This window comes from Pogona vitticeps, chromosome 3 (genome assembly GCF_051106095.1).
Source record: "Pogona vitticeps strain Pit_001003342236 chromosome 3, PviZW2.1, whole genome shotgun sequence".
Lineage (NCBI taxonomy): Eukaryota > Metazoa > Chordata > Lepidosauria > Squamata > Agamidae > Pogona > Pogona vitticeps.
Genome location: NC_135785.1, coordinates 157,038,695 through 157,064,111, shown reverse-complemented (window position 1 = coordinate 157,064,111; position 25,417 = coordinate 157,038,695). Strand labels below are relative to the sequence as shown.

Below are 25,417 nucleotides of genomic sequence, written 5' to 3'. Positions count from 1 at the left end.
GTACTGGTTGCACCAATAAGTTGTGTACCATTAAGGATATTGTTGTCTTCTTCTCTTTCTCCACTAACAGTGTATTACAAAGTTCTGAGGAATCAGAAGTGTTTTATTTTCTCCTCTATATTTCACACAATTGGTCATACAGTTGTCTGGATTTTGCCGAAAGTATGTGACTGGTGGGATGGAAAAGACTCTGCTGGAAGAGGGATGCCCCATAAATAGCCAATATAATGGCAGAACGCCTGTAAACATACCCATGTTCCTCTCAGAAAAGTGGACAGTTTCTGTCATGTGAAACACAGCTTCTTTGACAGGCCGACTGAACTGCTGGGAAGCTCAGCGGTTTAGATATCTGGCACTGGAGGCTGGTCTAAGAGTTTGATTCCCCACTGTGCCTCCTTGACAGGGATTGGACCGATAAACCATAGGGTCCCTCCCAGCTCCTCAGTTCTAAGAGTAGATGATGAGTAAAATCCAGAAGGTCAAGAACTACCACTGCATAGAAGCACTTTGGCTGTTAAGACTTTGGGGATGTTCAGACTCTGTGTGGGAAATTAGTAGACCTGCAGATATAAGATATTTCTAATCTGGGATTGTTATGTAGGTCCCAGTGCTTTACAATTTCCTCTCTGGCTTTAAAATCATAATTAGATTTTTAGGGAAAGTGTGTTTTTAGCCTTTCAGGCTAATAGTTTTCTCAAATAAGGGTCCCAGCGAGATATGAGTAATCTGTAAAAATGTGCTCCCCTTTTGGCTCGTTGTTCCAATTTCCAAGATGCAGTCAAGTGTTAAAAGGCCTGGAAATCAAAACAATTGATCCAAGCCAACTCAGCAGACAATTGGAAAACAATTGCCACAAATGGCTTTTAACCTCCTGAGCTGAACAAGATAACTGACGTTAACCATGATAGAAATCATGTTGCAAGAATGTTGGCTGTGTTTACCAAAATATGAGAAGATCATGGAGGCAGCAGCTAGTGCCTTATTTATTATGCTGTCCAAAATATAAATAGTCTGATGCTCAGTCATAGATCTGGATTGTTTTTAGTCATTTATCACATATGTCAACCTCTTGGCAAACTGTACAGTACTGCTGTGCCATCAGTAAACAGCTTGCAACAGTTTGAAGGAAGGTATTTTGTCAATTAGACAGAGTAAGGCATACTACTGTAATAATAATCATGTATATGTGATAACTATGAATTCTATAGCTGTTTAATCTTCAGTCACGCAAAATGATGCTGATGAATTTTTCAAGCACGAGAACCCAATTCTCCTTCCTTTACTTTCCATGTTGAGACACCTGTTGAGGAAGTCAAACCAGGTTTGACCATCTAGCCTGCCCATATGATACGACTTCCTGACACATGGATATTCCTTCAGCAGATATGGCACACTTGGATGGGCTGCCGTAGCCAATGTGCTAGAAGTAGGCACAGCTGTGACACTAGAAGGGTGCGCTCTTCATGTTTCCTCACATTGTAAGCAACTACAACAGGACTGTACAGCTGTGAGTTTACACAGAAAAGTGTAAATAGTAAAAGTTTATGATCCCATAAATGTAGTTACTTAACATTGAATAATATCTTGAATAATAATTGATCTAAGAGATAGAACCTATGAGGAGTTGCATGCCTGGTGCTTGCACCAAGTGTCCTGTCCACATATTGTTATACTCATAAATGGGAAATAATTTTTTGATTAAAAACTGGTGTCCACAGTGTGAGGCCCCCAAAATGGAGGCCTTAGTGGGAGTGCCATTGCTCTCGAAGAGAACCCTTCACACTCAAACATCCCCACCTTCATCCCCAACGTGTCGGGAAGAGAAAGGCGTGGAGACCCCAGATTGGGAACAAGAGGTCGCCGAACCCCTTACCTTAAATAAGGGGGTAGATACGGGAGATTTGGAGGTGACTATGAAAGGGTTAACCCTTACCCCGGAACCCGGGGAATCTTTGGCGGGAAGACGGAGGGAGGAGATTGTGGCAGCGGCGGGAGATATAAGAGGGAAGCCGGCGGAGATACCGGGGGGATGGGAGTGGATCTGGACGGAGGATCCCTGGACCCACAAGTGGGAGCAGGTCCGTGTCCCCCATGAAGAGTCAGAGAAACGGCGTCAGCTTGGGCTGAAGCCTCGTCCTTCATATTGGGGCGAGACAGAGGCCAAGAAGTGGAGAAGGAAGCTCTGGGAAGAAAGGGAAGCTGTAGCCCGAGAGCTAGAAAGGAAAAAACAATGGCATATAGCCGAATTGAGGAAGTTGGGGGGTTACCCGGTCCCTGGGGAGTCGAAGGAGGAGACGGGTCGTCCTGGGGTGAGTGGAGTGGGGATGAAGAGACTTTACCGCTAATATCTCTGGAAGAAGAATTGGACCCTGGGCAGGGAACTGTGCCGTTGTTAACAGGACCTTGGAACCCAGAGACGACAAACCCTTTTATAAACGGTTTATGGACCCCGTTAAAGTCGAGCAATGTGTTGCAAGAATCTTTGAACCCCTTTTTAGGGGTGAACCCTGTTGGAGTTGATGTTGCAATAAATACTGAACCGTTGGATTTACCTCAACCGACTCGTCCTTTATTTGAAGAACCGACAGCCCCCAAAACCGAACCCTCACACACAGATTGTCATGTTAGTGAACACGAGAAGTAATTTTTATTTGAAAGCCGGTGCATGACGAGAACCCATTAGATGTTTGTATCAGAAGAGGTCAGGTTAGCTCATAAGGAAGCCAATATTTGATTCATAGCCTACCTCCTAAGCTCAAATAATACTGAAGCAGCTTGTTTTTCTTGGTTAACACACACACACACACACACACACACACACACACACACACACACACACAAATGCCCAGATTTATCGCTTTTCTTTTTTTATTAATTCCCCTATATGATTGTTGTTTATTTTAGGAAACATCAAATGTTAACTAGGAGAACCAGTGAGCTTTAAAACTTACAACAAATTACAGTGCTACTACTACTATGGGGCATTATGTTATGCTTCATTATCTGTTAACATTTCCATCCATCTCACACAAAGCAAAGATAATGCAAGTGATCGTTTAGGAAATATTGAAATTGTTTTCTCAGCCCTGTCCGGATCCTTACTTTCTGTCAAGACATGACTAAAATGCCAACTGAAAATTAGTATTTCAAGTGTCCTTACTCTTTGATTTCAATGCAGCATTTAAAGAAAGGAAGGAAGGAAAGGAAAACAGAAAAGCAGGACTAGAGGGAAAGATCTCTTGCAAAAACATTATTTTTGAAGTAGAGGGGGGAAAGGATGTCAGGATGCCTGTGGTTTCCCTGCTTTCTCACAAAACGATTTCAGAAAGGTCATAACACTGAATTTCAACCTCTCCCCCTCACCAGCCAAGTTCTCCCATCAACACAGTGCCCTGCAATGTTTGCTTGAATCTTCATGGCACCAAGAAGATTCCCTGCACCAAAGGGACATTGGGAGGGGTCTGGCAGCTTCTCCCACACCAAAGTTTTCCGGTTCTGGGATTGAGATTAATGATTTAGAATTGTAAGTCTCTAGATGTTATAGAGGCAATTATCATCATCCTTAAACTATACCCTTGTGGGAGGGTAATGGGAGTTATACTCCAGAAACATCTGGATACTAGAGGTTGTGGATGGCTGCTTTTTAGAGATTTTCATACTGTAAAAGGAGCCATTCATTGACCACCTTCTCAAAAGCCTCTGGGTTATACTTTATTTTATTCCACATCGGTTTTCACATGAGAAGGCTGTAGGAAATAAATGCAGAACCTTTCTTTAGGGTCTTATACTTTTATAGATAATCTGTCAGAAAAGGAAATGTTTGATTTTTAGGACTACAGTTGGAAGGATGTTCCAGCAGCCATGCTGGATGTGGGTTTTTGGGATTTGTAGTTAAAAAAAGTTTCCCCACTCTGTGTATGATAATAAAAACAGGTTCAGAACTCCCTACACTCTTCCTCTCTGTGTTTCTTTCTTTTCTCTTAAGAATTTTACAAGAGAAGTAGTGTATCATGTTGTTGGTCCAGAGGAAGAAAGAAAGAAAATGCGGCATCATGATGATTTTGAGAAAAAGGGATGCTGATTTTAAGATTTCCACTACCCTGTCTGTCTCTCCCTTTCTCTCTGCACACTTTCCAGCCTTTGAAAAGGTTACTTTTCTGGACAGTAGCTCCCAGAATTAAAAGTCCTGTGTCTGGGTGTCTGGATCCCTTTCTCTTAAATTGCCTCTGCTGTTAATTGAGAAATTAACTCATTTTAGAAAATTCTTATATTAAAAAAACATTCTTAATCAGCTATAGAGTTCATGAGGAACACTTTGGTTTTGAAGGATCCAAGTTGATCTGGAGACAGCCCCATTTGATTTGTACTTGGGTGTGTGAAATATTCATAGGTATTTATATATTTCTGAATTGAGGGGTGAACTGAAAATGAGGACAACAAAGAGTTGTGACCTAGGATGATGGTTGCTACTCAGTGCCATCAACTGTGGCTTAATCCTCAGTGTGCAGGCAAAGTTTCTATCAGTTTTCTTTCTTCATTCCTTCCATCTCTCCCCGCATCCAGTGGCAGTCATGAATAACTTTGTCCAGCTCTCGAACTTCAATGAAACCCCCTGCATCAGCTGGGCAGTATTTCTGAGCTGATACCCATCTCTGCAACCTCTAAAATGAAGGTTACTGATCGCGCCAAGGTTTCAGGTCTACCTGCGTCAGCTGGATATTGTTGCCAAGCTGCCACTCATCCCGGGTTCTTCAGAAAGGAAATCTACTGGTGGTCCAGTTCTCTCATCCACCTGCATCCGCTGAACACTGTTGCTCAGCCAACCCTCATTTTCTGGATCTTTAGAAAGGAAAGGAGGAAACCACACAGCTGGCAGTCTTCCTCTCTTGCTCTGCAAGGCCTAAAGACTGGAAGAAATGTGTGAAGTGCAAAACTGTTTGTGGTTGTGGGAGGGATGCACACAAGTGCCAATGACAAGTGTATAAGGAAGAGGGTGATATTTTGCCAGAATTCCCTGACACAGCAGAGGAATAGTAGGGGGAAAAAGGTGTTTTGTGAGATGTTCTCAGGTGTCCTTAATCTATAGCTTGGCTTGTCCAAATGTGCCCACCGGCAGTACCTTTTAGCTCAAATTTAAGTAACCTCACATTTGCCACCCACACATTCCTTGATCACAACCAGCCAAGATGAAGACGGGGGAAAAAAGTCAAGGTACTGCAAAATAAAAGCTACAGAGGCAATAACGTTGTAGCAGGAAATATGGTTCTTTTAACTATAATCTCATAGAATAAAACAAAATCATTGAAAGAAGTCACAAGCTATAAATGTAGAAATCAAGATGTAATTTAAAAAAACACCCTGGACTTCTTGCACTTTTTCATTTTGTTTTGGGTTTTTTTATTTTTATTTTTATTTTTTTGTTCTGGTTTTTGCTCTAGGAAATGCTTGTGAATTAATATTGCAAAAGTATATTAAAGAAATAAATTTCTGGAAGGAGCTTTCTGAAAAGGCAATAGTGTGAACAGTATTCTCTCTGCCACCATCACTTTTATTCAGAAGTTGCTATCTTGGTGGAGGAAACCAGGAGACAGAAATTGTTCCATTCAGTCATTCCTTGGATTTGTTTTCTGCTAATATGCCTGAATAGGCATGCAAGGATGCTCATGGCAGAATGAAAGAAATCCAATCCTCCGAAAAGACTTCCATTTATGAATATGGGATTCCCTTGCCACTAAACAAGGGGAAAATCCTAGAACCTGACTCCTTTTTTTAAATCACTTTACACTTCTTACCCAAACATAAAACAATTGCCATGGTGTGTTTTTTTGGCGGGTGGGGTGGGAGGACAAGCTCTATGTATTTATTGCTTTGGGCACACAGCAATCCATATGCCTAGAAGAAATCTGTCTTTTAGATTAGCTGTGTGCATTCAAATACATTTCTGTACAGCTTGAAGGTATTGTTAATCCCAAAGGAGTTTACATCAGTTTGCATTGCTTCTGTCCCATATAAGCCAGTGTACACCACGAGGAAGTTTCAGCCTGGTTCTTTTATGATCATGGATGGAGTGACACATTCAGATCTAGAGACAAGGCTAAAGGAAAGGTGTGGAGACTTTCTGCAAAACTTGGTTTTAAACCACTCTCATGTGTATGGCGTGGGTCTTTCTTTGAAAAATGATACTTACTGGGCTTTTACATGAACCATGTGGAAGGAAGTGAAATGACTTGAATTAGGGCATCTGATTGGCTCTATGTGTTTTGTACTGAAAAATGTATGTTAAATCAAGTTTAACACCCCCAACCATTCTGTATTTGCAGAGTTGCTGCTCTACATCAAGATGATTGGAGAAGCAAACATGGTCAGGTATTCTCTCAGCCTCCTCCTTAATGCCACAATTTATGAATCATCACCTTGTGTTTGAAACATTGATAACATTTTGGATGAACAAATGTGAGTAGCAGAAGCAGCAATGATCAGGTTTTGCCGGTACCATGTTTCAGCACAGAGAAGGAAGATTCTTGATACAGATGGAAAGAAAGAAGTAAGACCTGCATCATTTGAACCCACCACATAGGTATACACACATAGGTCTAATTAATCACAAGCACAAGTAAGCTCATATTCTAGTATTACTTACTATGTTATGCTAAGCCACAGAATTTCAGACACTGTGTCAAATTTGGTGTTGATCCAAAATCCTGTTAACATTTTAATTTACACTGCCCCCTTTTTAGTAATGGTAATCATTTATGGGAGGTTGTTCAAGTCAGTTGCATAAATATCACAGTTGAACTGCTGTCCAATCATAATTACAACATGAAAAATAATTTCTTCTATAGAAATGGAATTAGCATAATTCATAATCAGATTCCAAAACTTTTAAGATATAGTACAAAGACATACTTCTAGAATTCTCCACCCTGATTGTGGGTTAGAGAAATGGTGGGTCAGTTTCACCAAATTTCTCCTGGGGAAGGAGAACGATTTGAACAGTTTCTCAGTTTGGGACTTCATCACTGGCAGCGTTTGAAGCACTGCTTTGTTTTTTTTCTAACCTAAGGACTTTTGCTGGTTTGTTTTTCAGTACCCTGGCCACAAAAAGAATGGTGCCCGCACTGATTTCCTTCCTACAGGCATCATGATGAGAGTGGCAGGGAGGCAGACATCAATAAAAACTTTTGAAGATAGTTGTACAAAAAGGCCCTCTCTTTCGAAGGGGTAAAATGAAGAAAAATCTCAGAATATTTCTCAGAAATTACCTTCAGAGCAATTTGAGCTCAGCACTTGTAATTCTTAGGGTCTAAGATTTTTTCTAGACATTTCAAGATTACATTTATGAGGGGGTCACTGTAGATACATTTGGCCTTCCCTCAGGTGCTTATAATACAGCCTCTCCCTTTTAGCCCTGTAATAATATGAGAATCAGCACATTTGTATTTAGTTGGGGGGAAATAGTTTTAGTGCATGTGGTGTCTTGATTTTCCTTTGATTTCTCTCAAATAATATTTCACTATGAAATTGGCTTCCTTTTTTTCTGTCTTATTTTCAATGACATTTAGGATTTATTTTGCTTATGTTGTTGACCATACCTGAAGGAACTGAATTAGCTGTTTTTCATCACACTACAACCTCACTGGCTGGCTAATCTTTTGGATTGGACAAAGCAATGCGGGAGATCTATCTTCCTCTGACCCTTAATGGTTTGGGACCTCAGTACATGGCTGAAGGCTGTTCGGGGAGGTGTGGAGCTGCTGAAGCGGGGACTCTTTGCATGCCCATTCAGAATGGCAAGCACAGGCTGATGACATCAGCGCCAAGGGAGGGTTTGAGCAAGCCAGCCTTCTCAAGGCTGAGCCTCCCTGCTTCAGCCTCTCTTTTGCTGTCACTCACATGGGGAGAGGCTGTGCGATCGCGGATGGTGGTTTCGCTTTCGGCCACATGGAGGGCCAAGTCAGGGCTGAGCAGCAGCTAGCCCCAGCAGTTTGGAGGAACGGTCAATGGTCTGGTGACAGAGTGGAGTGAAGATGATTGGAAGGGACAGGAGGAGGATTGAAGTGAATTAGGACAAAATATATTAATTTTTAAATAAAATAAAATAAAAAATAATAGAAGAAGAACAAAAGGAAACCTGATTAAGAGGTATTAAAAATAAGTGACATGGTGGGTTGGGGGGCAGTCCATAACAGGGGGCTAGCACTCTAGCCCCCTATTTAATTTAAAAAGAAAGAAAGAAAAGGGGGAAGAGGAAAGTAGAGTGAGTGGGAGAGAGAAGTATGAGATGGGAAAATAGAAGGAAGGTAGGGAATTTATAGTGGCACTAATTAGGGCATATAAACATAGATGTGGGTGCATGTGGATGTTTATAAGGATACATAATTAAATAAATAAACAACAACAATCATATAGGGGAGTTAATAAAAAAAGAAAATCGATTAATTGTTTTTTTAAAAGGAGGACATAGGATAGCAAGAAAGAAAGAAGGAGAGATAAGAGCTAGGAACTTAGAGATCTTATTTGCCTTGAGGCAAACTGCAATATTTTTTTTGAATACTAAGCAATAATGGAGCCTAAAAGGGTCAAGGTACTAAAAAGGGCAAACAGCCTGCAAAGTGAAAAGCCCCAGCTAGATCACCTCCAACTGTTACCTCCTCTGAGGATGAGCAGTGGCCTGATTAAGGGGGCATTCTGGCAAAGCTGAGCACTTTGGAGTGGGAAAGGGCTCTTGCCAATCAGGCAGAGGGGATGACTACACCTAGGAGGTCTCAGAGGGACTCCATAGCATGTATGATGGCTGAATTGAAACAGATCAATTGGTTCAAGGCATTGGCACCAGGCGCTCAGGTGCAACCAGAGGTTCTTCCATTGAAGGTATGGAGCCTTGGTGGGTTGAGGCCAACAGGGCCATCAGTTTAGCTGTAGCACCCAGCACTAGGCGACACTATGCAGCAGCATGTGAAGAGTTTTTCACCTTTTGCACACAAGAAGGATTAGGGAGGCCTTGGCCCACCACAGTCAAGCATCTCCAGCAATTTGGAGTGCACCCACTATACAAGGGATTAGTGCCCAGTATGATTCAAGGGCGAAAGTCAGTGTTAGCATTTTATGCCAAGGCACAAGGGCGCAGTGACCCGACAAAGGATTTTCACACCAGCAGGATGATAGAAGGGTGGAGCAAAGAGAGGGGTAGAGTGACAGATTATCACCCTAATGTCACCAAATGTTTTAATACAATTAGGTAAAAATGGGAGGAAGTTTGCAAAGATCTTTATGAAGTCCTACTGTTTAGAGCGGAAACACTGCTCGCATTTTTGGTGCATTCTGACTTAGCGAGTTGGTATCTGCATCTAGGGAGGAACATTCACAAATGGCTTTACAAGTGGATGATGGAGTGGTCTCTGAAGTCCGAGTCATGATCCATCTGCAAAAGTCCAAGACTGATCAATTAGGGACAGGTGATATCATCAACAGATGTTCTGTTGTTGAACTGTGCCCTGTGCAGGCTATTCAGACATTCTTACAGGCTCAAGGAACAGCCCATGGAGGATTGTTTTGTCACAAAGACGGATCTGCTTTGACACGGTACCAGTTTTCGGTGCTTACCTCACGAGCACAGCAAGCAGTGGGCATAATGGGTTGGAAGTTCAGCACCCATTTTTTTGTATAGGTGCTGTGTCTACAGGAGTGGCATTAGGATATGGTGTGGAACAAATTAAGAAGATTGTCAGGTGGTCCTCCCAAAGGTTTCGGTCTTATGTTCATTCTCTTCTGTGGTAGGGGCTGCTGTTTGTTTCTTATCTTACAGATTCGGAGTTCCTGTTGACCAGGATGTGAGTTCTACTGGTTTCATATTTTGAGCAGCCAGGTTTGCCTCCAGATCTGGCTGGGGTCGCAACTTGGGCCTTGGTGCTCACACTACGCTTGAGTGGAGGAGATGGAGATATATGGACTGGGACGGGTTCAGAGAACTGGCATCCCAAGGTACTCCGGATGTGCCCCCTGGAATTCTAGTGATTCACCTAGGAGGAAATGACTTGACCCTGAAGTTTAGCAAGTCACTGATTTTGCAGGTGATCAAGGATCTAACAGCCTTGAAGGCGAAGTTTTCAGGGACCTGGATTATCTGGTCAGACCTAATACCCAGGAGGGTATGGCGGGCTGAGTGTGACCCCAGATGTATTGATCATGCAAGGCATGAAGTTAATTGAGAAGTGGGCAGAGCTGTGCAGGCTGGCCTAGGGTCAGTGGTGAAACATCCTGAGATACAGGTGAGCTAGCCTGAGTTATTTAGACCAGATGGAGTCCATTTACCAGATCAGGGCCTGGATATATTTTTGCAGGATCTACAAGGGGGCCTTAGGGCTGAAATTTTCGACAGTGGTGGCGGGCATGGGGCATACAAGTAGCCCTATGCCGTGGCAGGTAATGCGAAGGTAAGAGAGGGAAGCAGGTTACAGGGCACCCAAGGAGGTTGCCAGACAGCCCACCTCCCTGAATTTAGAGACACAAGTCTTTTAAAGGGAGGTGGGATTTAAGGGATTCTCCCAGGGATCAAGCTTGGGGGGCATTCCTACAATTGGGCAGCTGGAGACGTGCTGGGCAGATGACAGCATGCTTCACGGCCAGAAAACTGGCCCCTGGGTGGTCTGATCTGGATAAAAGGTACACCGGATTCTGATGAGCTTCCCACTACTGTAGGCCCCCTTGTGAAAGGGGAATTAAAGTTAATAATAAAGTTGTTTAACCCTAGTTTAACTCAGCCTATGTGTCTCACCACTTTATTCTGAGCTGGGTGGGCAAAGCTTCTTTCCAAGTGGAACTGCCTGCTCTACCCACACATCCCAGACAGGACAGCTGAGGTTACCGACCTTCGGAGAGGTCTGGAAGGAAAGAACAAGAAACCAGGCCTTCTCTGTGGTTGTCCCTCAGTTATGGAATGAACTACTTCTGAGATTTGGCTGGCCTTTCTCTAGTAATTTTAAAGAAATCTTTGAAAACTTACCCAGTCAGGCAGGCTTTTCAAACTATGCCGCCTTAGTAGCCTCTGAACATACATATTTAACACCCATTGCCACTGTCTGTTTTTAATTATTGTGAGTCTGAATTTTATTTACTGATTTATTTTAATTTATTATAGTTATTATAAAATAAAATAAAATGAATTGCCATGTAGGGAGCTGGACAAACGGTTGGCTGCCACAAAGATGATTATGCAATGAAAGATGGGACATTTGACAGAATCTTCAGCCACTTTATAAAGAAGCTGAGCACAAGAACCTTAAGCCTAAGAATATGTCTCCCCATTTGAAATTCTTTTTAAAGGGAATGTCATCAGGCCACTCCGAGGCAAAGTGAAAATGAGCCAAACAACTAGTGGTCATTCCACTATAATTCTGCTAACCCCCCCATTTCATACACTACACAGTTCCTGAACATGAATAGGTCTTGCACTAATATTCGTAAACATGGACCACGGTTGCATGCAGTACCCACCAATTGTCCCCCTGATGATCCTTTGCAAAAACAAAGTTCAGACCAGAGAGAGAGAGAGAGAGCAGGAGCTGAAATTCTATCTTTTATGAAAAGGAAGATACTCAGTTTCATTGTCTGACCCCCTCCACTCTAAGCTATGCAATTTAGATAACGGTGGGAGTGAAACTGGTAAAGCCACTGCTTAAATATCTCAACATCCTATTTTTAACGCTAATGTGATCTATCCCCATCAAATCCTGCACAATGACACAAATTTCACACATACAGATACTCAACCGCTTGGATTGAAACGGGCAGCTGTGTGAAGAAGAAAATATCCTTCAGGTGTCCCTATCTCCTGATAATGAATGTGATTCTCCAATATATTGCTCTCACAAAATAGCTACTGATGACATGGACAGAAGAATTCATTCCTAGGGGCTCCTTGATTGACGTTTCCAGGACAGTGTGGGTTTTTCATTAGTGCTTGAGCTATCCTCCCTCTGCTTTGGACTTCCTATTGCTTTCATTTCCCCAGTGAACCCATTTTTCCCCAGTTTTAACGTTTTTGAACCCCTGAAGTGATGAAGCAATATTTAGGACTTTGAGGATCCCTGCTTCATGCTTTCTTGGGTTCTCTTGTTTTCCTTCAGACCACTGGGGAAATGGACAGATACCCCCCCCCCCAATTTGCTTCCAAACCTGAATAAATCCCAAACCCAAATAATCTTATCAGAAGCAAACTAAATGAAAACGCCACCTATCCCTAAAACACACAAAAGGGGGACACTTGCCACTTCTCCAAGGTGTGTGCATGTATGTAACCTCATCACCCCTTAGCTTTCCATAGAAAGGTAGAACATTAATCCCCATATGTGAGCCTTCTAAATAAAATTTCTGAAGTATGTGAAAAAGCCCTTAAAATGCCATATTGGATTTCTTAATGCAATTATAGTCATTTTACATGAAATGGTAATCAGTGTTCTAGTTTTCAGCTTCTTAGCTCTTGATTGTTGTAGGTACTGAAAAGTATATAATACAGAAGTTAACAACTAAGCATACTGTTCACATCAGCCATAATTTTCACTAGGGAACAGTAAAACTGAGAAGAAGCTATTATAATGAGCTACAGCACTCTTCTGAATTTAGTTTATTGTACAGTTTATGGGTATAGTTGTGTGGTTGTGTATAAAACAAGATGCATTATCCTCTGGTTTAGTATGTAGGCTGTAATAAATACTCGGATTTTGCACTTTGCTTCAATATTGTTAGAAGCTATGTTGGAAGAACACCGCTAAGGGAATTGAACTCTATGTTCCTAATGATGGATGTTTCCCACAATAGGAGGATAATGAGTGCTGCCAAGAAAGATTGGCATGATCTGCTCTAATATAATAAAATTTCCTCCCAACACCCATTCACAAACTACAGCTACAGCAGAAACTGTATCGAAACCTGAACAGAGAGGCAGTATTTTATTTAACCAGCGCTGCATCCTTCCATGGGATTTGAGCAAAGCACTTGAAAATTCACAAGAAGTGCAGGTGTTGCTGAAGTGTTTGTACTTGATGGGTTTAGATTTTTTTTGATGAACCTATTGCTGAAGGCATACTGCATTGCACTGAGCATTAAGAATATGCCAAACTTATTTATGTCCCCAGAGTTTTATGTCTTGAGGTCTTCATCATCCACCTAGGCTGGGGTTTTTTCCCCTTTCTTATTCTTGTTTGTAGGAACTGGAAAAAACAAAGATAAGCTTTGGAAGGAAATAGGACACACATTCTCATGTGGAGGATGTCAATGGCTTTCAGGAGGACACACATCCCAAAGCATGTGCTCTTCTTGCTCTCTGTTTTGTATCAGTTTGAAGCATCTGCCACCTGGCAATTGTTGCTGGATCAGACTGTACTGAGGGAAGATGAAACAAGCAGGTGGCTCCACCAGTGCTCCAGAAAAAGTCAACTCCAGCAGCCGCAGTATTGTGAAGAAGGATATGTGACAATCTTTATTCATCTCTCACCAACGTTTTTCTGTTATCAGTGTTACATTGTATTATATCGTTGTCGTTTAGTCATTTAGTCATGTCCGACTCTTCGTGATCCCATGGAACAGAGCACGCCAGGCCCTCCTGTCTTCCACTGCCTCCCAGAGTTGTGTCAAATTCATCTTGGTTGCCTCGATGACACTGTCCAGCCATCTCATCCTCTGTCATCCCCTTCTCCTCTTGCCGTCACACTTTCCTAACATCAAGGGTAGTGTGGGCGGCATATAAATTGAATAAATAAATAAATAAATAAATAAACAAATAAATAAATAAATAAGGTCTTTTCCAAGGAGTCTTCTCTTCTCATGAGATGGCCGAAGTATTGGAGCCTCTGCTTCAGGATCTGTCCTTCCAGTGAGCACTCAGGGTTGATTTCCTTTAGAATGGATAGGTTTGTTCTCCGTGCAGTCCAGAGGACTCTCAAGAGCCTCCTCCAGCACCACAATTCAAAGGCATCGATTCTTTGGCGGTCTGCTTTCTTTATGGTCCAGCTCTCACTTCCATACATCACAACAGGAAAAACCATAGCTTTGACTATTTGGACTTTCGTTGGCAAGGTGATGTCTCTGCTTTTTAAGATGCTATTGAGGTTTGTCATCGCTTTCCTCCCAAGAAGCAGGTGTTTTTTAATTTCATGGCTGCTGTCTCCATCTGCAGTGATCATGGAGCACAAGAAAGTAAAATCTGTCACTGCCTCCATATCTTCCCCTTCTATTTCCCAGGAGGTGATGGGACCAGTGGCCATGATCTTAGTTTTTTGATGTTGAGTTTCAGCCCATTATTTGCACTCTCCTCTTTCACCCTCATTACAAAGTTCTTTAATTCCTCCTCACTTTCTATCATCAGAGTGGTATCATCTGCATATCGGAGGTTGTTGATATTTCTTCCGGCAATCTTAATTCCGGTTTGGGATTCCTCCAGTCCAGCCTTCCGCATGATGTATTCTGCATATATGTTAAATAAGCAGGGAGACAATATACAGCCTTGTCGTACTCCTTTCCCAATTTTGAACCAATCCGTTGTTCCATATCCAGTTCTAACTGTTGCTTCCTGTCCCACATATAGGTTTCTCAGGAGATAGATAATGTGGTGAGGCACTTCCATTTCTTTAAGGACTTGCCACAGTTTGTTGTGGTTCACACAGTCAAAGGCTTTTGCATAGTCAATGAAGCAAAAGTAGATGTTTTTCTGGAACTCTCTGGCTTTCTCCATGATCCAGCGCATGTTAGTAATTTGGTCTGTAGTTCCTCTGCCCCTTCAGAATCCAGCTTGTATTTCAGGGAGTTCTCGGTCCACATACTGCTGAAGCCTGCCTTGGAGGATTTTGAGCATAACCTAGCTAGCGTGTGAAATGAGTGCAATTGTATGGTAGCTGGAGCATTCTTTGGCACTGCCTTTCTTTGGGATTGGGATGTAGACTGATCTTTTCCAATCCTCTGACCACTGTTGAGTTTTCCAAACTTGCTGGCATATTGAATGTAGCACCTCAACAGCATCATCTTTTAAGATTTTAAATAGTTCAACTGGAATGCCATCACCTCCACTGGCCTTGTTGTTAGCCATGCTTTCTAAGACCCACTTGACTTCACTCTCCAGGATGTCTGGCTCAAGGTCAGCAACTACATTGCCTGGGTTATCCGGGATATCCAAATCTTTCTGATATAATTCCTCTGTGTATTTTTGCCACCTCTTCTTGATGTCTTCTGCTTCTGTTAGGTCCCTCCCATTTTTGTTCTTTATCATGTCCATCTTTGCACAAAATGTTCCTCTAATATCTCCAATTTTCCTGAACAGATCTCTGATTTTCCCCTTTCTGTTATTTTCCTCTATTTCTTTGCATTGTTCATTTAAGAAGGCCCTCTTTTCTCTCCTTGCTATTCTTTGGAAGTCTGCATTCAATTTTCTGTAGCTTTTCCTATCTCCCTTGCATTTTGTTTCCCTTCTCCTCTCTATTATTTCTAAGGCCTCGTTGGACAGCCACTTTGCTTTCTTGCATTGCCTTTTCTTTGGGATGGTTTTTGTTGCTGCCTTCTGTACAATGTTATGAGCCTCTATCCAAAGTTCTTCAGGCACTCTGTCCACCAAATCTAGTTCCTTAAATCTGTTCTTTACTTTCACTGTGTATTCATAAGGGATTTGGTTTAGATTATACCTGACTAGCCCAGTGGTTTTTCCTACTTTCTTCAGTTTAAGCTTGAATTTTGCTATGAGAAGCTGATGATCAGAGCCTCAGTCAGCTCCAGGTCTTGTTTTTGCTGACTGTATAGAGCTTCTCCATCTTTGGCTGCAGAGAATATAATCAATCTGATTTTGGTATTGCCCATCTGGTGATTTCCATGTATAGAGTCGCCTCTTCTGTTGTTGGAAAAGAGTGTTTGTGATGACCAGCTTGTTCTCTTGACAAAACTCTATTAGCTTTTTGCTCTGCTTCGTTCTGAACTCCAAGGCCAAACTTCCCTGTTGTTCCTTTTATCTCTTGGCTCCCTAATTTAGCATTCCAGTCCCCTAGAATGAGAAGAACATCTTTCTTTGGTGGCAGTTCTAGAAGGTGTTGTAAATCTTCATAAAATTGTTCAGTTTCAGTCTCCTCAGCAATGATGGTTGGTGCATAAACTTGGATTATTGTGATATTGAAAGGTCTGCCTTGGATTCGTATTGACATCATTCTATCCCATTACAGCTTTTCCCACTCTTTTGTTGACTATGAGGGCTACTCCATTCCTTCTACGGGATTCTTGCCCACAACAGTAGATATGATAATCATCTGAGCTGAATTCGCCCATTCCTGTCCATTTTAGTTCACTGATGTCCAGGATGTTGATGTTTATTGTTGCCATCTCCTGTTTGACCAACTCCAGCTTCCCAAGGTTCATAGATCTTACATTCCAGGTTCCTATGCAGTATTTTTCTTTGCAGCATTGGACTTTCCTTTCACTTCCAGGCACATCCACAGCTGAGCGTCCTTTCGGCTTTGGCACAACCACTTCATTAGCTCTGGAGCTATTTGTACTTGTCCTCCGCTCTTCCTCAGTAGCATGTTGGACGCCTTCCGACCTGAGGGGCCCATTTTCCAGCGTCATATCTTTTAGCCTTTTGTTTCTGATCATGGGGCGTCCTTGGCAAAGATACTGGAGTGGCATTGCATTTCCTACTCCAGGTGGATTGCGTTTAGTTGGAACTCTCTACTATGTCCTGTCCGTCTTCGGTGTCCCTGCATGGCATAGCCCATAGTTTCTCTGAGTTACTCAAGCCCCTTCGCCATGACAAGGCAGCAATCTGTGAAGGGGATTTTTATTATATATCACTTTCAATTATAAACTTCTCTTGAAGCCTGCATTTTTCAAGACTGCTATGCCAACATTTTTTTCTGGAATTTTCTTTTGCTGCAAAAGAAGCTTCCATTTGTCTGCAACAATCTCAGGGTGCTTGACTGTTTCTTTTTAGATTGGTGGTTCTTGGACATACTGTAAGGTGGATGGAGGAGTAATGTCTTAATCCTTTTTTTATTTACCCATATCTTCAAACTGCAACCTCCCAGGCTGCCCCCACTGTTTAAAAGCATTGAACAGGGGGTTGGGCTCATTGATCTTATAGGCCCATTTTTATGATTCTATGATTGGGTGAATTGCCTCCTGCTACCACAGCTTTAACTGAAGAATGGCATCCTTGGACCAATACATTTTGTCATTGGAGGGAATGAAAACAATTGTGTCCTTTTCATTCTACAAACTGGTGATGGGAAAGTGTACTCCACCACACTTAAGGACAACTAGCTTAAGGTATCTACAGCAGGCTTTGCCTGTTAACTCTGACTCCCTTCCATCATCTAATACTAGAGATATATCTCTCACGGCTTGTTTACATTTACATTTGCCTCACAATGTGCACTGTTCTAAATGGGATCTATTTAGAAATCACATGGTGTTACATGGTATTTGGGAAAACTTTTAATCCCCTTTTCAGCTATGTCACATCTCAGTTGAGGGGACTACACCGGCTTTAAGAATCATTGCATTTGAGGCTTTCTCATGTGCCTGCCTGCCTGCCCTGCCCTCACACTGGTCACTCACCCCTGCTGCTGTGAGGAGGAAGAGGGAAAGACAGTGTCTGGTGCCAAAGCTGCTTGTTCTTTTAGAAAGTTTGGCTGCTTCTGTCCCTTTGAGAATATTGAGGCAGCTACCAGCTGCCTGGTTTCCCAAGCAGTCCCACTGACTTCTCCTGTGTTCTCTCTGCCCATTTAAAACTTTGTTCCATGAAAGGGTGCCTGGGGAGGAAAAATGAAGGCAAAGAAGGCAAAGAAGGGAAGTTTGTGCACATAAAATTCTTGCCAAGGAAGGGGAAAAAGACCTACATCAAGAGTGGGGAGCAGCTATGAAAGAAGGGTTGATAGTGCCCTCTCCTTCTCTCCATCTCTCAGAGAACTGCAGGAGCATTCTTCAAGGGGCAGAAGCCACCAAACTTTCTAAAGGGACAAGCAACTTTGTCAGCAGATCCTCCCTCTCCCATGCCCATCCATCTCTCTTTCCTTCCTGCCACCTCTCCCACCATCTCTGCTGGTTACCCAAAGGTACAATTCACAGTGACAGAGGGGTGTACGCATGCAGAAATGACTGGATTATAGTAGGCTTGCATGTGTTAGAAAATAAACAATTCTGTGACAAAATGGTATTTTAGGTTGCTTTCCAACTAGAAAACATGTGTCCCTTGCAAAATAATCCATTTTTCTGTTTCCATCATGGAGACATCTTATTTTAAACATTTTTTTTAAAAAAGCAGAATGTGGTACCAGAACAGTTCATATTGTCAGTAGGATGAAGCCCTCATTCTGTCTAAAGTTAGGGACAGTCTGGTAAGTGGGACAGTCAGCAAAACCATAGCACATAATTTACTGCACAATGACAGACTGGACACTCACAGCAGAAAACTGCCTCTTAACTGGGGTAAATGAAAATAAACAAAACCTATCCCATCAACAAGAATGTTTGTGAATTTTCCTTTGCTTTGAATTTCATTCTCCAAAAAAATGTTTTTCTATCCAATGGAATGCAAACACTTTTAAAATCTAGAAGAAATTTTCAGTACAACATGAGGTATTATATCTAAATAAACAATGACATATTCCAATTCAGATAAATTTCATTTCCCTGAAGGAAAAGTCACTCCAACAGAACTGAACAGAAGGTATGTTTCAACAAAGTATGATTTATACAGTCCTGGCAGGAGATGATGCAGCTGAACCTTCTCAGGAGGATTGTTTCAAGTTCAGGAGCTTGAAATGCAAGATGGAGATCTAGCTGGTCAAAGAAAGCCCTTCCTACCTACCCCCATTTCCCTAATTTGTGAGCAAAACAAACTTCCTATTGTGAAGTGAAAAGGATCCAGGGAGGTTCAATCTAGAGCAGTCTATATTTGCAAGACAATTCGGAAAAACAGGAGCTAATACTGATTAAAGTATTTCATCCCCTTCAAAGAGAGTATTTTTCTGATATCAACAGAGAGGCATTCAGGATTAGCCTATCCAATACTTCTTTTAGCTGAGAAAGGGACACAGAATGAACAGTTAATTTCTACATAGGAAGTCTCATAGTCTCTCCTGTGCCTAGAAACTGCCTTGTTATTTATGATGGCAATGCCGACACCATCTCTTAACAGCAGGGCTTGGGGCACGGTGATCAAAAAGTATGGATCCTGTTGACTTTGTTAAATAGAAAACATTTGCCAGAATTTCAGGCTTCTTGCCTTTTCAACGCCACAGGTGACAATGTTAATGAGACAACAGCCTTCTTACAGACTGTAAGCCTGCTTGGTGTGCTGTGCTTTCACTGGTATTAAGGTTAGTCTTTGAAACACAGAATGGAAATACCTCCAACAGACCAAAACGAAATGAATACAAAACAGGACTTCAGCCATTCTTACTTTAGGGAATAAGTGCGATCTGTGATACTTTGGACGCATCTACTGTACCTCCTGAGTTGCATGGATAAAAATAATTCCTCTGGATAAAGATTCTGTTTTTGCTTTTAATCAGTTATGAATTTACATGGCATTTTAAATGCCTCCTTTCCACTAGATGCTGTTCCATAACCCTATCACATTTGCAGTTTCTTGCATATGATTTTTGTGCAACATACATTATTGCATTAGGACAATAGCAATGTGAAGAAATCTTCTGACTTGCTTATTCCCATCAAGGCTGCCTGTCTTGACAGGACTAGGCAGTCTGTCAAATATTAACAGCGAGTGTGTGTGTGCATGGCATTGGGAGCCCTTTTACTTTTTATGTAGCAATTTCTTCAATTTGTGCAAAATATCTCTGTGCAAAACTAGCATTCTTCCTGTTGAGAGCAGTCTCGGAAGGGCTGGAAGACAGAAAGAAATGTTGCCAACAGCTCTTTTGATGTTTCTAATTTTCAAAAGTCCACCCAACAAGGCAGCCACCATAGTATGTTAGTGCAAGAGCAAAATTATGAAATTGCACATTTTGTGGGAAATCATTTTTGCAAATGAAAGAACTCTCATTATTTATTTATTCATTCAATTCAATTTCATTCAATATCATTTTCATCTAACATTAAAACTGCCAGAAACTATCTTACGCTCTTTTAGGCAAGAAGGAAAAAAAATTGTGATCTTTCCTAGCCAGCAGCAAAGTGGTTGTTATTCAGTGGTGTTTTAGTGTGGCAGAGATTCCTCCCAGTTTATGGGAAGCAAAAAGCAATATTTCCATGTTTCCCTTCTTCTATGATGTGTGATGTTCAAACGTGCAATATAAAAATATTTTTAAGTCCTGCCTCACAGGGATTTTGGAAATATGACCATTGTGATCTTTATTAGATCCTTTTAATAGTTTGTGTGTTCTCCAGTGACACCATTGGGGATGATGAGAAATTTCAGGAACAGAATTACGCAGGAAAAGAAAGCACCAGAAACTTGCAGAATTTTTGCAATTTTTGCTTTAATTACCAATAAATATAGAGGGCAGGTGAAGACTAAGTGAAGGCAGAGAGGTGATCTGAGGAAGCCAAAGTCCCCAGGCAGCTGTCATTCCCTTTGCCTCAGCTCATTCCAACTGGAAAGGCGCACACATATTCACTTAATGTTCTCTTTGACACAATTGTTTAACATATGCATCTGACTCCGTTCCACAGCTGGAGGGGTGTCACTTTCTCTAGACATTCATAGATGCACAGGAAGTTCCAGTTATGTTCACTAATCCATTAGTATCCCTCAGCTAGACATTCTGAACTACTAACAAGCAATCTATGTAGTAAGAGAGTCTCCAGTTAGCATGAATCTGTATTCAGGTTAAAAACAAACAAACAAAATTTGCAGTCAAGGTAGTGTCAAAGGGACCACAGATAATGTGCTGAGCCTGACCATTCCACCCTTGCCCTTACTTCTTGTACCCCAAGTTAGAATTTAGACTTCCGCTTTGAGCTTCCCTTTGAATGAATTCTTCCAATATTTAAATTTATTTATTTATTTAATTATTTAATTTATATCCCACCTATCTGGTCAGGTTAGGACCACTCTAGGTGGTCTAATCTGAGAACATTCCAAAATGGCACTCTAATCTAATCTGTGGTACTCTAATCTGTGAACATTCCAAAATGGCAGCCAGAGGGCACTCAGTTGTGTTTATTTTGACTCATTCCTCTAAGCCATGTTTATGCATTGCATTGGAAGCCATTGGTAAGGTAGGAAAAACTCAGAGTTACTGCCCTAATCAAGTAAGCATATTTGTTAATCACTAAATTGCTCTTGTTTGCTCAGTGTATCAGATTAACACACAGTCATGTGAATTTTTATTCAAATTATTAAATTTCATTTTCATCTAACATTTCCAGATCTTGAGAGTGAAATGTGTGTGTTTTTGTATATATGTGTGTAGTGAGGTTTCAGTCATTAAGTGATCTGACTTGAAAATATACAGTACATCAACTCAGTGTAGCGTAGTGGACAGGATGATAGACTAGGACCCAGGAGACCTGGGTCTGAATCTACTTTGCCATGAAACTCATGAGGGTGGAAAGAGAGGAACTGGTCAAGTCGTTTCCTTAAATATTTCTATTACCTTGAAAGCCCAATGTTTGGTTCCAAAGCAAAACAAAGCAAGTTGTGCTCTTTATATATTGCCCCATAATACTTCAAGCACTCTCTGAGTGTATTTGTGAAGGCTTTCACGGCCAGGATCTAATAGTTGCTGTGGGTTTTTCGGGCTCTTTGGCCGTGTTCTGAAGGTTGTTCTTCTTAACGTTTCGCCAGTCTCTGTGTATTTCTGCCATGCATCAAAGGGGTCACGGATCGCATGGGAAAACTTTTGAAAAAACAACCTACAAACAGTATTCAAGCCCATCACAAAAATACAACAAATGTTACAGTCAGCAAAGGACAGAAGGGTATACCGGATACCTAGCAGTTGTGGCCAGGTATATATTGGAACCACAAAACAAAGCATCCACACCAGAGTCAAAGAACATGAGAGACACTGCAGACGAAAACAACCAGAAAAATCTGCAGTAGCTGATCATGCCCTGAAACAAACTGGATATGAAATTCTATTTCAAAATACTGAAATACTGGACAACACCAGCAATCATTATGTCAGACTGCACAGGGAAGCCATTGAAATCCACAAGCACCAGCAGAACTTCAACAAAAAAGAGGAAAGTTTGAAACTCAACAAACTTGGCTCCCAGCTCTCAAAAATACAGCATGCAAAAGGTCAATGAACTCTATGCAGCCACAAAGACAGGGGATCACTACACACAAAAGACCAGCTAATGACACCCACCAACCCAAGTGACAGATAATCTCTCCTTCTTATCACAACAATACACCCACAACAAGACACACTAATCACCCATCTACAGAAAAAGACAAAAGCCCATCTCACAGCCATAAATACTCCACTCCCAAGCCAACTACACCAGAGCACAGAGTGCTGTCCTCTGAAGATGCCAGCCACAGAAACTGGCGAAATGTTAGGAAGAACAACCTTGAGAACATGGCCAAAGAGACCGAAAAACCCACAACAACCACTCTCTGAGTGGTTTGCAAGTTAATTATGCAGGCTACACATCCCCCCCGTGAGCTGTGTACTCGTTTTACCAAACTCAGAAGAATAGAAAGCTGAGTCAGCCTTGAGCCAGCTACCTGGAATTGAACCCCGGGTTGTGAGCACAGTTTTGGCCATTTAACCAGTGTGCCATGAGGCTCTTCTAACTTGATGGCAAGTAGCAAAGTGTAACATAACATTATGCCTCGTGGCGCAGTGGTTAAATTGCTGTACTTCAGCCAAAACTGTGCTCACGACCTGGGGTTCAATCCCAGGTAGCGGCTCAAGGCTGACTCAGCCTTCTATCCTTCCGAGGTCGGTAAAATGAGTACCCAGCTTGCTGGGGGGGCAATGTGTAGCCTGCATAATTAAATTGTAAACCGCCCAGAGAGTGCTTGAAGCGCTATGGGGCAGTATATAAGCAGCACACTTTGCTTTTTGCTTTATGCAACACAACACAATGTAACATAATATAATGTGGAAAAACAGAACTTGACAGAGAGTTTGTGGAAAAGCTCTGTCATCCACAGATCATAAATGAAAGCTTTACTTCATTCCATAATCAAAGACTTCATTTTCAAAGACTAAACAACCATTTATCACATCAACTTTCCCAACACTCTTCCAGTGATTCCTAATGCTCAAATGAATGGAACAGAATTGGACAGTGTGTGTTCATATTACAGTGTGGCACAATTCTACTGTGTGAGATTTAAAAGTACTGGTTGTATACTTTTAAATCGGGGAAAGCAACTTTTACACATGGAAATAGTTTTCAGTCAAACAAAATTCTGTTTCCAGACAGGTGGATTTCTGAAGAATCTGGAGTATTTGAAAATTTCTCACACAAATATAGGGGAAGGGATTTTGTCTGGATTGCAGCTGGGGAGGAAAAGCATACACTCCTTCTCCTCATGTGTAGAGTAATCTTATGAATTGCCCCCTCCACAAGGCCTGAGTTTAATTAAAGGGGGTCAGTGAGAAAGAGGTAGAGTTACCTGTTACACATTGTTTAGAATCCCACTGGTTAGTATTTGTGCAATAGTGTAACCGATAGCAGTGGATAGTTATTGGCTAACAGGTGATACACTGTCTCCCTTAGTATTAGCCGTTCACATGATCTGGTGCACGATGAGGGATAAAAGCAACAACCCATTAACTAGCAGCAATTTGCTGCTGCAATATATGGTACTGAGTTAACACTAGCATAATTAACCAACAAGGTTCTGAGCCTTTAATCTTAATGTAGCATTTGGTCTTGTCTCTTGAGTTTATATAAATAAATCATAGACTGGCTATATTTACAAATTTAGTCTCCAAAAGCTAAAGGGGATTTCAGTTCCAGGCTGTGCATTATTGTTTTACCTTTCTGTTTGACACCACTCCATTTTCAAGGCCTATGTGCCAAGCTGTCTGGCTAAGATAAATTGGTTCTATCCCATACTTGCCAAGTTATCAGCGCTTTCAAAACAGACTTGTATATTTATCTACAAAGCAATTAGCAGACCAGAGAACATCTCACACAAGATGTATCATGCTGTCTTATGTTCAGCACAACAGCTGATTATGAGCAAAAGCCATTTTCAAAAGACAATGACTACATAAAAAACAATTCATGTTAACACAGTCACAGTTCAACTTTAGAAAATCAGCTGGCTCTTAAGGAAAGTTGTCACATTATGTGTTGAGATATAAAAGGCTACTGTCAAGAGCTTCTCACCAAGAAAGGAAACCAGGAAACCAGGTGTCTCCCAGCACCACCCTCTGGACACGGTCAGCTAGGAAGGAGCGGAACCACCGTAAAGCGGATCCCCCAACTCCCAACCCAGCCAGTCTATGCTAAGCAAAAGGATCTCACCCATTATGTTTTTTAGCTGTTGTTATTATCTTGGTTTCACTGCATGATATTTTTGTTATGTCCTTTGGCTAAAACATATTCAGTGTGAATGGAAGTGAAGTGTGTGGTGGACAGCTATGGCACTACTGCCAAGGCAGTTGATGTATGGGCAAAATGTAACTTGTTTGACACTTGGAACAGACTTAAGTACTAGATTTATAAGATCTGATGGAAACCACACTTCAACAAATTTTATGAGATAGTCCAAGTTCTGCACACTGTAGACAGTGATATATATGAGAAGGAACAGGATTGCCTCCATGTATCCAAGGGAAGGCAACCAAGAAAATGACATCATGTAATGTGTCAATGGGGCAAGCATATTTCACCACCCATTGTCTGTGGAAAAAATTGCATGCCATCATATTCTGTCAATCCCAGATGCACACTTGTGGCAGGAGTAAGGATTTATAGAATACTCATCAATTTTCTCATTCTCAGTTAAAAGGGACATCTCAAGACACCAAGAAATCCCATCCAAAAAAGTGCCAGCTTTTGGGGAACATTTTGCTCCTTGATGAGAGAAAGAAGGTCGCCAGCATATTTCTTGTATGGAAGGGGGCTGTTTGGCAGTAACATTTGCAAAAGCCAAATTTGTTTATCTAAAATGCAAGATTTTTTTAAATGAAAAATATAAATGTTTTGTGTAAAATTTAAATGTTGTGGTGTTGTGGGTTTTTTCCCCATTAAAAATATTTTGTCAATTTTTTTTAAAAAAATTCCTGAAATATAAAAAAATTGCAGAATCTCTTGTTATCTGGTCCATTGGTGGCAGAGTGTGGTTTTGAAGTTTTTTTGCTTTCATCTCTGAGAATGAAATGTGTGAAGATTTAGCAGCAGCTACTTCTGTTTCAAGATTATGAATTTTCTTAATGATAATATTTAGATCTTTTATAAGACCTGGAGCCATAAAAGTCACGGCAACCTAAGCACCATTTTAAAAACG

At 41.4% G+C, this 25,417-nt stretch overlaps 1 long non-coding RNA gene across 1 annotated transcript; it reads left to right on the top strand.

Moving 5' to 3' along the window:
- The first annotated feature begins 1,685 nt into the window (after window positions 1-1,685).
- LOC144588471 (uncharacterized) lies at window positions 1,686-25,213 on the top strand. The gene is made up of 2 exons (XR_013544046.1): window positions 1,686-9,981; window positions 24,920-25,213. It is a non-coding gene; the product is annotated as an uncharacterized LOC144588471 (long non-coding RNA).
- Window positions 25,214-25,417: the final 204 nt, after the last annotated feature.